This window comes from Nannospalax galili, unplaced genomic scaffold (genome assembly GCF_000622305.1).
Source record: "Nannospalax galili isolate Female #2095 unplaced genomic scaffold, S.galili_v1.0 scaffold136, whole genome shotgun sequence".
Classification (NCBI taxonomy): Eukaryota; Metazoa; Chordata; class Mammalia; order Rodentia; family Spalacidae; genus Nannospalax; species Nannospalax galili.
This window is the reverse complement of record NW_008340872.1, coordinates 6077920-6088599: the sequence shown is the minus strand read 5'-3', so window position 1 is coordinate 6088599 and position 10680 is coordinate 6077920.

Sequence of the window (10680 nt, the reverse complement as noted above, 5' to 3'; positions counted from 1 at the left end):
AAACTCTATAAGACAAAAAATTGAATGAGGTTTGAACCTTTAAAAAAGATCTCCATTTCATTTTAAAATATACTGTTTCATACAGAAAAATTCATTTTTAATGCTAACACTCAGATGTTTGCACATGTGTCTCTAATCTCTATGTATCTGATTATTACTGTAAGTCACAGTCAGTTACACTTGGATCCTTTGCACCTGAGTATGGGTAAAAAGTCATCAGGTAGATTTCAGTGGTAATGTTTTTTACCTCTACTAATTAACATGAAGCAAATCTTGATGCTTCTTCCTCAAATATAGCTCATCTTTATTTGTTGATTGGTGTGTGTATTTCATACAGAACATCCCAAACAATCTTATCCATCTATATACCCACTTCCCAAATGGCACCCTCCCATAGCCTCCCCCTCCCCCCACTGGGCCCATACACTTTGTCACCCCTGTTACTGTCCACTGTGTTCTTGGTGCCCCCAGCCATTCCCCAAAGCTTGTCCATCTGCTGAATCTAGTCAGCCTATCTAGAGTTCCTTGTTTTAGGAAGATCAGCTCTTCCTCATCTAACAGCAATCAGTTGCCAATATTCCTTTTGATAAGATTGGGGTCTGCTGTTCATTTTCCCAGTTCTATGCTGGCTTACTGTCTGGGAGTCTCTTGGGCCACCCTGGCCAGTAACTCAAAGGAAGGTATCTCCTATCTGGCATTTTTTCTTGTTATCTGACAGTGTTTCATCTCAAAATAAGGGAAATTTACCCTGATTAGATACACCTCAATTACATAATAAGAGATAACAAATGATGCTACATTCTCATAATACCATGGCAAAGCATGGAGAGATAGCCTGCACAAAAATCAACTTCAAAAGGATCAAAGACCTCAGTGTAAGATCTGAAACTCTGAAATTGCTGGAGTAAGAAGTAGAGAAAAGAACTGAAGATACAGGCACATGTCAGAACTTTCTAACTAGGACAATCATTCAGGAAATAAGACCAATAACAGACAAATAAGACTTTATGAAATTTAAAAGAAAACAGCAAATTGAGCAAAGAGACAGTCTACAGAATGGGAGAAAATATTTGCCAACTATACCTTTGACAGAGGATTAATATCAAATTTATACAAAGAACTTATCTATATAAATATATACAAGAATATATAAAGAACTCAAGAAACTAAATAATAAGAAAACAAACAGCACAGTCCAAAATAATCTAAGTAACTGATCAGAAAGCTCTCAAAAGAAGAAATACAAATGGCCAAAACAATGTAAGTTGTTCAATACCCTTAGCCACGAGGAAAATGCAAATTAAACTACTTTAAGGTTCTATTTCATTCCTGCCAATGGCTATCATCAAGAAAGAAATAAAAATGAAAGAAGAAACAAACAAGTTTTCCTCCTGCTTGTTGGTTTTCATAGATCTGGAAGGTGCTAAACAGGACACGGGGAGAAAAGACACAAATTGTCTTATCCAGTGCTAGACCATGCATGCTACAATATGGGCCTTCATGCCAGGATGGTGCAAAGTGGCAAGACTGTTTATCTTTTTTACCAGATTTGAGGCCTTCTCCACAGTAGACAATTCATGCCAGGTATTGTAAATATGGTAAAAACCCATGGTTTGGGAGGCCATAGGCCCTAGAAGAGAACTCATTTGATGTCATTTTGCTCAATGGTTCTATTGTTAAACTGCCTTCTAAATACATATGCTTCTACCCATAGATCTGTGCTTCTTTCTACCTTGGTCAGAGAAGCTTTTGTTGTAGAGAATAGTGGTAACTACAGAGACCTATGACTGCCCAAATTCCTGAGAATGAATGTGAGTTCTCAGCTCCAGGTAAATGGAAAATCTATATCAACACTCACCAAGGCTCAGGGAACATGACAGAAGAGGGAGATGGAAAGACTGTAGGAGCTGTACGATTTTTGAAGTGTGCTCTGAAATTCTGTCTTCTGGACATGACACAACTGTTGTACTCATGAACTCACGGCAGATGTGGTTACCTACACAGCATCTGCACAAAATAAAACTAGTTAAAAATTCCAGCTTTGCTAGGCATGGTGGTGCACACCTTTAATCCTGGCACTCACTCAGGAAGCAGAGGCAGGGGGATCTTGGGAGATGGAAGCAAGCTTGATCCATATAGTGAGTTCTGGGAAGACTAGAGTTACAGGAGATCCTGTCTAAAAACACAAAAACAAAAGCAAATCAGCTTGAATGAGGGAGTGTCTTACAGTGTTCCATACCTCACTGGGGAGCTAGTAACAGCTGATGGCTGCTGAGGGAGGGAGAGTCACTTTTATTTAGAGGGTGGTCACTGGCAGGTTCCCCATAGCTCCACACCCATGAGCATATAGGCAGCACTAGTTGTATTACGTGGGTTATTTTTTTTAAAAGAAACATGAAATTTGGAGAAAGATGGGGGTGGAGCTGGGAGGAATAGAAGGGAGGGAGGGAGACCAAGAATCAGGGTATGCATGTGTATTAGTTACTTTTCTGTTGCTGTGAAAAAATACCATAAACAAAACCACTTGTAAAGAGTTTACTTTGGAGTAAGAGTATTATTTTGGTTCCAGAGGGAGTGTGGATGATGGCAGGGAAGACATGGCAGGAAGAGGGTGGAGCAGGAAGGTGGTTGATGGTATCTCATCCATACACAGGAAACTAGGAGGAAGTGAACTTGATGTAAGGTGAGGCTATAAACTCTCAAAGCCTTCCCTTAATGACATACTTCCTCTAGTAAGACTGTCTCCTAAAAGTTTCATAACCTCCCCCAAGAAAGACCACCAACTGGGATCCAATGTTCAAATACATAAGTCTCTCAGACACATTCTTCATTCAAATTTCAGTGGCATATATGAAGTTTTCAAATAGTTATAAGAACTAACGGTAATAATAAAAGAATACAAATGCTAGCAAGGATGTGGGAAACGAAGAACCCCTTTTCACTGTTAGTGTGAGTTCAAACTGGTTCAGTTACTATGGAAATCAGTCTGAAATTTCTCACAAACCTAAAAATAAGATTGTTATATGACCCAGCAACATAACTCTTAGATACATATAAATAACTCCATATCATACTTGAGATACCTGAACATCCATGTTTATTGCTAATCATTTTGCTAATATGTGGATCCTAGATGCTAACTTTTTTTTGTCTTTTTGAGACAGGATCTCCTTGTAGCCCCAGCTGCCCTGAAACTCACTATGTAGACCACCAGGCTGGCCTTGAACTCACAGAGATCTGCCTGCCTCTGCCCCCCAAGTGCTGGGATTAAAGGTGTGTGCCACCACGCCCAGACCTGATGCTAACTTTTATATGTGTGAATTTAGGTAGGAATGAGTGTGTACAAATTCAGAAAGAAGCTCATGAGAGGGGAGAAAAAGAAGGCCTCAAGGGAGACAGCAGAACACATAAGAATGAAAAATGTAAGGAGGGTATTGAGGGAGGTAAAGTAAGGACAGTCAGGAGAGGGAGAAAAGAAAGAGGAGGGGTAGGGGTAATGATCAACAGAAACTAAGGATATCTGATGAAGCCAGAAGGAAACCTGATAATGGGTTAAAAAATGAAGTTAAAGCAAAAGAATTTAAATGGAAGTGCCCTACACACATGGATAAAGCTACTCACAGAAACCTCATGATTTTCAATGAAATTCCCAGTCCCAGAGTTGGGCTACCTCCCTATGAGTGGTTCATCAGGGAAGACTCTGAGGCCCCCAAAAGAATACAGGCATTTCCCATGGCTGTTGTTTGCCCATCAAACTAGACAGTGATAAAGATGCACCATGCTCTGGTCGCAGGACGGATATATAGAAATCAAGATGAAACCAAGATCCCCCACTAGGTCCTCCCATAGTGCCGAAGGCTGCTGTGCAGACATATGGGAGAGAATTGTCATCAAAAGTTTTATCCAGCTGTGGACCCTACATGCTATGCTACCAGTTAGGCAGGGAAAATGTGTTCATTGGCACATTAGTGCAACTTAGTAATCGGGGTAACCATGCGTTTTCTGATCATATTTGGGGCACACTGAGCAGGAAGGAATCCACATCTTGTACCATAATCAAAAGCCTATTGCTGGGAAAATCATGCTCCCTAGTGCAGAAGCTACTGCTATTGTTTTCCTAAACGGACAAGATGATTCTACCAAATCTCCGTCTAAATAAGTATGTTTATACCCATAGATCAGTGCCACTATCAGCTTTGGGCAGAGAAGCTTATTTTTACATTGGGCAGTGGTAACTAACTACAGAGACTCATAAGTGGTTAACCTGTTGATAATAAGGGATTTTTGAATGATTAACCATAAATGATATTGCCATATCACTCTCTCCAAGGCTCAGGGAACATTGCAGAAGATGGATTAGAAAGAATGTGAGGGTCAAGTGAAGGAGTGACTTAGAATGCCGCCTTCAGAATATGGCATGGCTACTTCAGTCTTGGTCCCACAGCATTTGCTATTACCAGCACAAGACCTGTGCAAGACTGGGATTGTTAACATTCTGCCATAGGAGGCAGAGAAGGGTCCTTCAGTCCTCCTCAACCCTGGGAGACATAGACACATATGGTAGCAAGGCATGAAGGATTCAGAAGTCTCCAAGCACCCCTAAATATCTACAGGTATTTAACAGTCACAAGGGAAGGAGGAGATATTTTCTTCAATGGTGTAGACACTGGTTTGGAGCCATGTTCCTGTAAATAGCCCTTCACCCAGGACCCTGTAAGAAACCCTATTGAAAATCATGAGGTCATAAAAATAAGAAAGGAAAGGAAATAAGGAAAGATCAGAAAATGAAAGGGAAGAGGGATGAAAGGAAGAGAAGGAGGGAGGGAGGGAGGGAGGGAGGGAGAGGGGAAGGAAGGAAGAGGGAAGGGAAGACTAGGAAGAATGAGGAGGGAATTGGTAGAAAGGGAACAGGGAGAATGAATATGGAAAAAATACCTTATATGTATATACATTATGTGTATGTATACATAAAATATATTATATGTATGCATGTATATATTATGGTATTATATGCCATAATGAAATACCTTATTATATATAATCAACATATGCTAATAAAAATAAAATAAGGGATGGAGAGATGGCTCAGCAGTTAGGAGCACGGACTGCTCTTGCAGAAGACCTGGATATGATTCCTAGCACCCATGTGGTAGCTAACAACCATCTGTAATTCCAGTTCCAGGGCATCTGCATCTGAAACCCTCTTCTGACTCCTTCAGGCACTGCATACATGTAGGTGATATACTCATACATATAAAAATAAAAATAAATAAGATCTATGAAACTCAGTGACTATGTAAGCTTCTTTTTGACCTATCAATAGAGTTACTATAAATTTATAGATAGGTAGGGAAATTTATACATAGGTAAGGAAAATTAAGTACATATTACAGTAATATGTTTATAAATATGTATGTATAAAGTAATCATATAAAAAGATATCCCTTGAAAATTATATACACATATACACTCTCAGTGCTGGAAAGATGGCTCAGGGGTTAAGAACACTGGTTGTTCTTGCAGAAGACCTGGGTTTGAATCCCAGCACCCACATGGCAGCTAACAAGTGTCCATAACTCCAGTCCCAGGGGATCCAACAACTTCTTCTGACCTCCGCAAGCATTATATGACATGAGTGCACTTACCTACATTCAGGCAATACACTCATACACATAAAATAAAAATAATAAAAATTTAAAAAACATTTAAAATCCTCTATCTATTTATCCCTCAGTTGTTGGGTACTATCTTAGTGCTCTAGTCATTTTGTGGTGCTGTGAAAACAATCCTATAAGCAGTAGCTTATAAAAAACACAGACATTTCTCACAGCCCTGGAGCCTCAGAAGTTCAAGTTCAAGGTACATCAGGTTTGATGCTTGGTGAAGGCCCACTTCATCTCAAACAGCATTCTCTCCAAGTGCTTTCATGTGAAGAAAGGCATGAGAAAGCTTGCTGTGGTGTCACATGAACATACCAGTCCCATTCAAATGAGCTCTGTCCTTATGACCTCATCATCTTCTATGGGCCCCATCTCCTAACTACATTACCTCAGGGTTAGATTTCATCAAAGGACTTGGGAACAAACACAACATTCAAATCTTACCTACTCTGTCCTCAATATTAGTACAACAACCTAGTACTACTCCAATAGGAAGGTGGCAATGTAGAAAACAGAGAAAATTCAATAAAATGAATATAACTCATGTGCCTGCTGAAAGCCAGACAAATTAATCTATTCCAATACTGTGTTGGAAATCTGGGAAAGTAGCATGCAACTTACAGCCCCAGCTATTCTGGACACTAACGGAAGAGAATTACAAGAGTCTAGACATTCCAGGTCAGGATGAAAAATGTAGCAAGAACTTATCTGTTAAATTAAAAATATTCTGTCTTGGAAATAAATATTTTTGCATGCTCTGGGTATCAACAAGGACTTCAGATGTTAAATTATGTGAGACCTCAACTGGGATTTTCATGGTCAGTTAACTAGATAACAAAAAGAAAGATGTCCATTTCACATCCTGAAAGAACAGGCTGAGAAAAGTTCTGACATATCAGTACAATTGCCCATTCCAGAACTCTCACAGGTATGTGTGTGTCTGGCTAGAATAAAGGGTTTATGAATAGAGTAGATGGTAACTGGGGAAGAAGGAAGGGAAGAAACATGTGATCAAGGTTTTGTAGCAAGTTAAAAAGTTTCATGTATTTCCATAGATATGAAGGAGCTCACACTGGATAGACATATGTTCTGTTTCAAAGAGATCATCCTTGGAGTCATGGAGATGGCTCAGCAGGTAAAGAAGCTTGCCCACCATGCCTGAAGCCCTGAGTTTAATCCTCAGGACCACATGATGGAAGGAGAGAACTGACTCCTGCAAGTTGCTCTCTGATTTCCATACATATGCTATAGCGCACCCACAACCACACACACATACATACATACATACATACATACATACATACATACATACATAGAGAGAGAGAGAGAGAGAATAAATAAAATATATTTTAGAAACATTTCAATTAAAAGATCACACTGTATCCTGGTACTATGTGGAGAGCAGAAGACTGGTGAGTTATAAATGAGAAGGAAGATATCTTTTGGACAGGAACGCTCTATCCTACACAGACAACACATGACAAATGTAATAAAGGAGATTTTAATAACATGGCTTGTGGCATATGCCTTCAATCGCATCACTCAGGAGACAGGCAGGCAGATCTCTGTGAGATTGAGATCAGACTGATCTAGATAGTGAGTTCCAGCCAGCTGGACCTATGGAGTATGTCCATAATAATGTCTAGATCCCAAAGTGAGAGAATCACAAGAGCAATTTGGTGTATTTGGGCAAATAGAACAATGACTTAATAGACTCGTATAGAGGAGGACTAGATCTCACAAGAAAATCATTGTTTAGAACCAGTAATTCTGGAATATGTCAAATCACATTGTTGAAGATTTTAGTTTTTATTTTACCTAGGGATTTGAAGAGTCTACCAGAGGAAATTGAGACGTACGCAGAATACTTGAAAGGACAAACGAAACTTTCCCTTTGTAGTAAGCAGACAGAAGTTTCTTACCAAAGAAAAGATAAAAGGCAGCTTTGAAGCTCCTGAGAAGACTTTCAGTGCAAAGCTCACAGAGGCCTCCAAGCTGCAGACAAATGTGGCTTCAGGTTCTGAGAGAGACACCTTCAACTCCAGACAAAAGCAACACAGGGTTATTCAAGCCGTGATTAGTCATGGCTGAAAATTACTAGAAAAGTTGGGGTTACACATTGTCATTTTTCTTTCTCTTGCTCAAAATTGACTTTACCAAACTATAGCTATATTTAAGCTTTCATGTGAGCTTCCCTGTCGTTCTAGAAGACACTGTCTAGGAGCAGGCTTCTTGATCCCCTAAGTTACCCCTCCATGAGTTTCTCTACCACTTAGTTCACAGTATTTCCATCAAAAAGCACCATTCATCTCATGAACCATGTACTCCAGTTTCAGATGAGAAAGATAATAATGATGCAATTTTTAAACCTTAAAAACTAAATATATGTCCAGAAATTCAGAAATAATTCAGAAATCTGAGATAATAGAAAATCTGAAAATTTGAAGGAAAAGGATAACACCGCAAGTAGAAAATTTCATGCTTAACCTTATATGGCAGGCCACACTATTTTCAAAACTTAAAATACTGTATAAAATTATCTCCAGGACTGTTCATAAGGTGTGTATAAAAGATATGAATTACATATTTAGATGAGTTCTAGCTCCAAGGTACATGTATATATATAAAATGTTTTAAAAATATTAAAAATATATAAAAAATATACGTACATATACATATATACACATATTCTTTTAAGCAGCTGAAGCTCTTCCTATCTGGATTATTTCAGATGAGGGATGCTGAATGTGTGTCTACTGTGTGAAAACTTTGCCAGTCTGCTGACAAATAGAAAACATCAAAGAACACTAACTTAATGGTAGAAACGTAGATTATTCTAAAGTTCAAAAACTTCCCTAAGAAGTAGGCAAAGTTGGTGTTATGTAAAGAGGAAACTAGATATTATTCCTTTGTTCAACCACTATTTTCTTGGTAGACACATTGCACTAGTCATTTGAAATCTGTCACTAAAGAAAAGACTGGTCCTTCCACAGAGCTGTCTAACTTCCTATGATAGTTACAACAAATTCTCACAAATTTGGTTTCTTAAAAGAACACATATTTATTTGTTCATAGTTTGGGGAATTCTAGTCTACACAGTAAGTTTCAGGCCAGCTGGGGCTAAACAGAGACCCTGTATCAAAAACAACAAAAAAGATGACTCAAAGCCCTGCCCGCAGTAATGTGATTCCTCTAGCAAGGCTGCACCTAGCAAACCTCCACAAATAGCACCACCATCTGGGGCCAAGTATTCAGATATTTGGAGCCTATGACGGACATTCTCATTCAAACCATCACAGCATGGACTCTTGGAGTCAAGGGAAGTAAAACATCAAGGAGGAACTAGTAATACTCACTACTAGTTACTGATGACTGATCAAGTGAGCTGAGGATGAGACTGAGATCTTTGGGTCACAGCTGAAGTACACAGTCAGCTGGGTGCAACCTGCCAAATACCAACTACAGTGGATTTTAGAAGCGTTTCTGAGTCGTAGACCAACAATTGTCCCACTCAAGCATTCTGTCTCAGGATGAGAAAGTGTTTCGTTTGCCTCTTTAGGTATGTTGGTATGTCTAAGGAAAAAGAGGCTCAGTGCGTCTTTACAACTTAAAGCACAGATGTTTCTCTCATGATCTTCCAGATACAAGACTTATTTTCTACACGTCATCAGACTGGAAATTTTGCCCTACAGACACAGCTGCGTAAATTTGGACCCTGATGAAAACTGCATCCTCATGAAAGCATTGCGGAGCTCAGTGGAAGCATCGCCGGCTGATCCACAGTGAACAAAGCAATGTGAGCTAACACATCCCCACCGTGCAAAGTCTGCTAAGAAAGCTTTAAGATAAATCTCTATATGAGCTCAAGATCATGAATGCTTTCAGACACACAGAAAAATGTACCTAATACACATACGAAGACAAAATGGTAACTATACAGATTCTCTTTTGTCTCCTTGCAGACTCCTGACTATTATCATTTATTTATTTGACTATGAGTTATTAACATATCTCAATATGAAAACATTATGAAATACTTAATTCTGATTTGTCCATGAATAATTTCCAGCAGGTATAAAATTATGACAATTCTGTGGGGGAAAATGTACAAAATAATATGGAACAGGCAAAATATCAAATAGAAAGATGATGCTTAGGGTAATATTTTACTATGGATGTATAGATCAGGAGCTATTCATCTGTAATTAGCATCGCTACATTTTTCTTCAGGCTTCCAAAAGTCCAGTATAGAGAGGTTGTACTAGTCAGTTCAAGCTACCATCAGAGAATACCATTTGTTGAGTAGCTTTTCTCACGGTTCCAAAGGCTGCAAGTTCAAGGTCAAGGTATTGGCCATGTTAGCTTCTGGGGAGGTCTCTTCTTGTCTTGAAGATCTTGTGTTCTCAGTGTGTCCTCCCACGGCATTTTACCTATATGCTCACATCACTAATAGCCCTTCTACTTCCTAAAAATAACTAGTCCTATTAGATTAAGAGCCTACCATTATGACCTCACTTAAACTTAATCTCATTCTTAACAGCCCCATGTCAAAAAGAGTCACATTGACCACAAAGGCTTTAACATATGAACTGGGGAGTCTGTGGAAGACTACAATTTAATCGTAACAGAGAGCATAAATCTCTGAGATCTCTAGGCGGCTAAATTATATTGCTAAGTCAAAAAGACAGTAGGGTTGGCATCTGATTGTAAAGCTATATGAAGCTAATCAAGGCTGTGATCTAAATAAATACCTTCAAACAGACCTAAGATGTTCTAAAATTTTTAAATTAAATTTCACTATTCCCCAATTTTTCTTTATAGATAATACATAAAATTTTATTTTACTTTATTCTTTGAGAATTGCTTTCATATATACACTCTGGCAGAGGGTTGATTCAGTTCTTATTTAGGTTTTATAGAATACAAATGGATGGTATCACACAAGAAAATTTACTTCAGTAACATCAAGTCCAGCTGTCAGCGTGAACAAAATACACTATCTTCCCAGCCTGTTGATTCC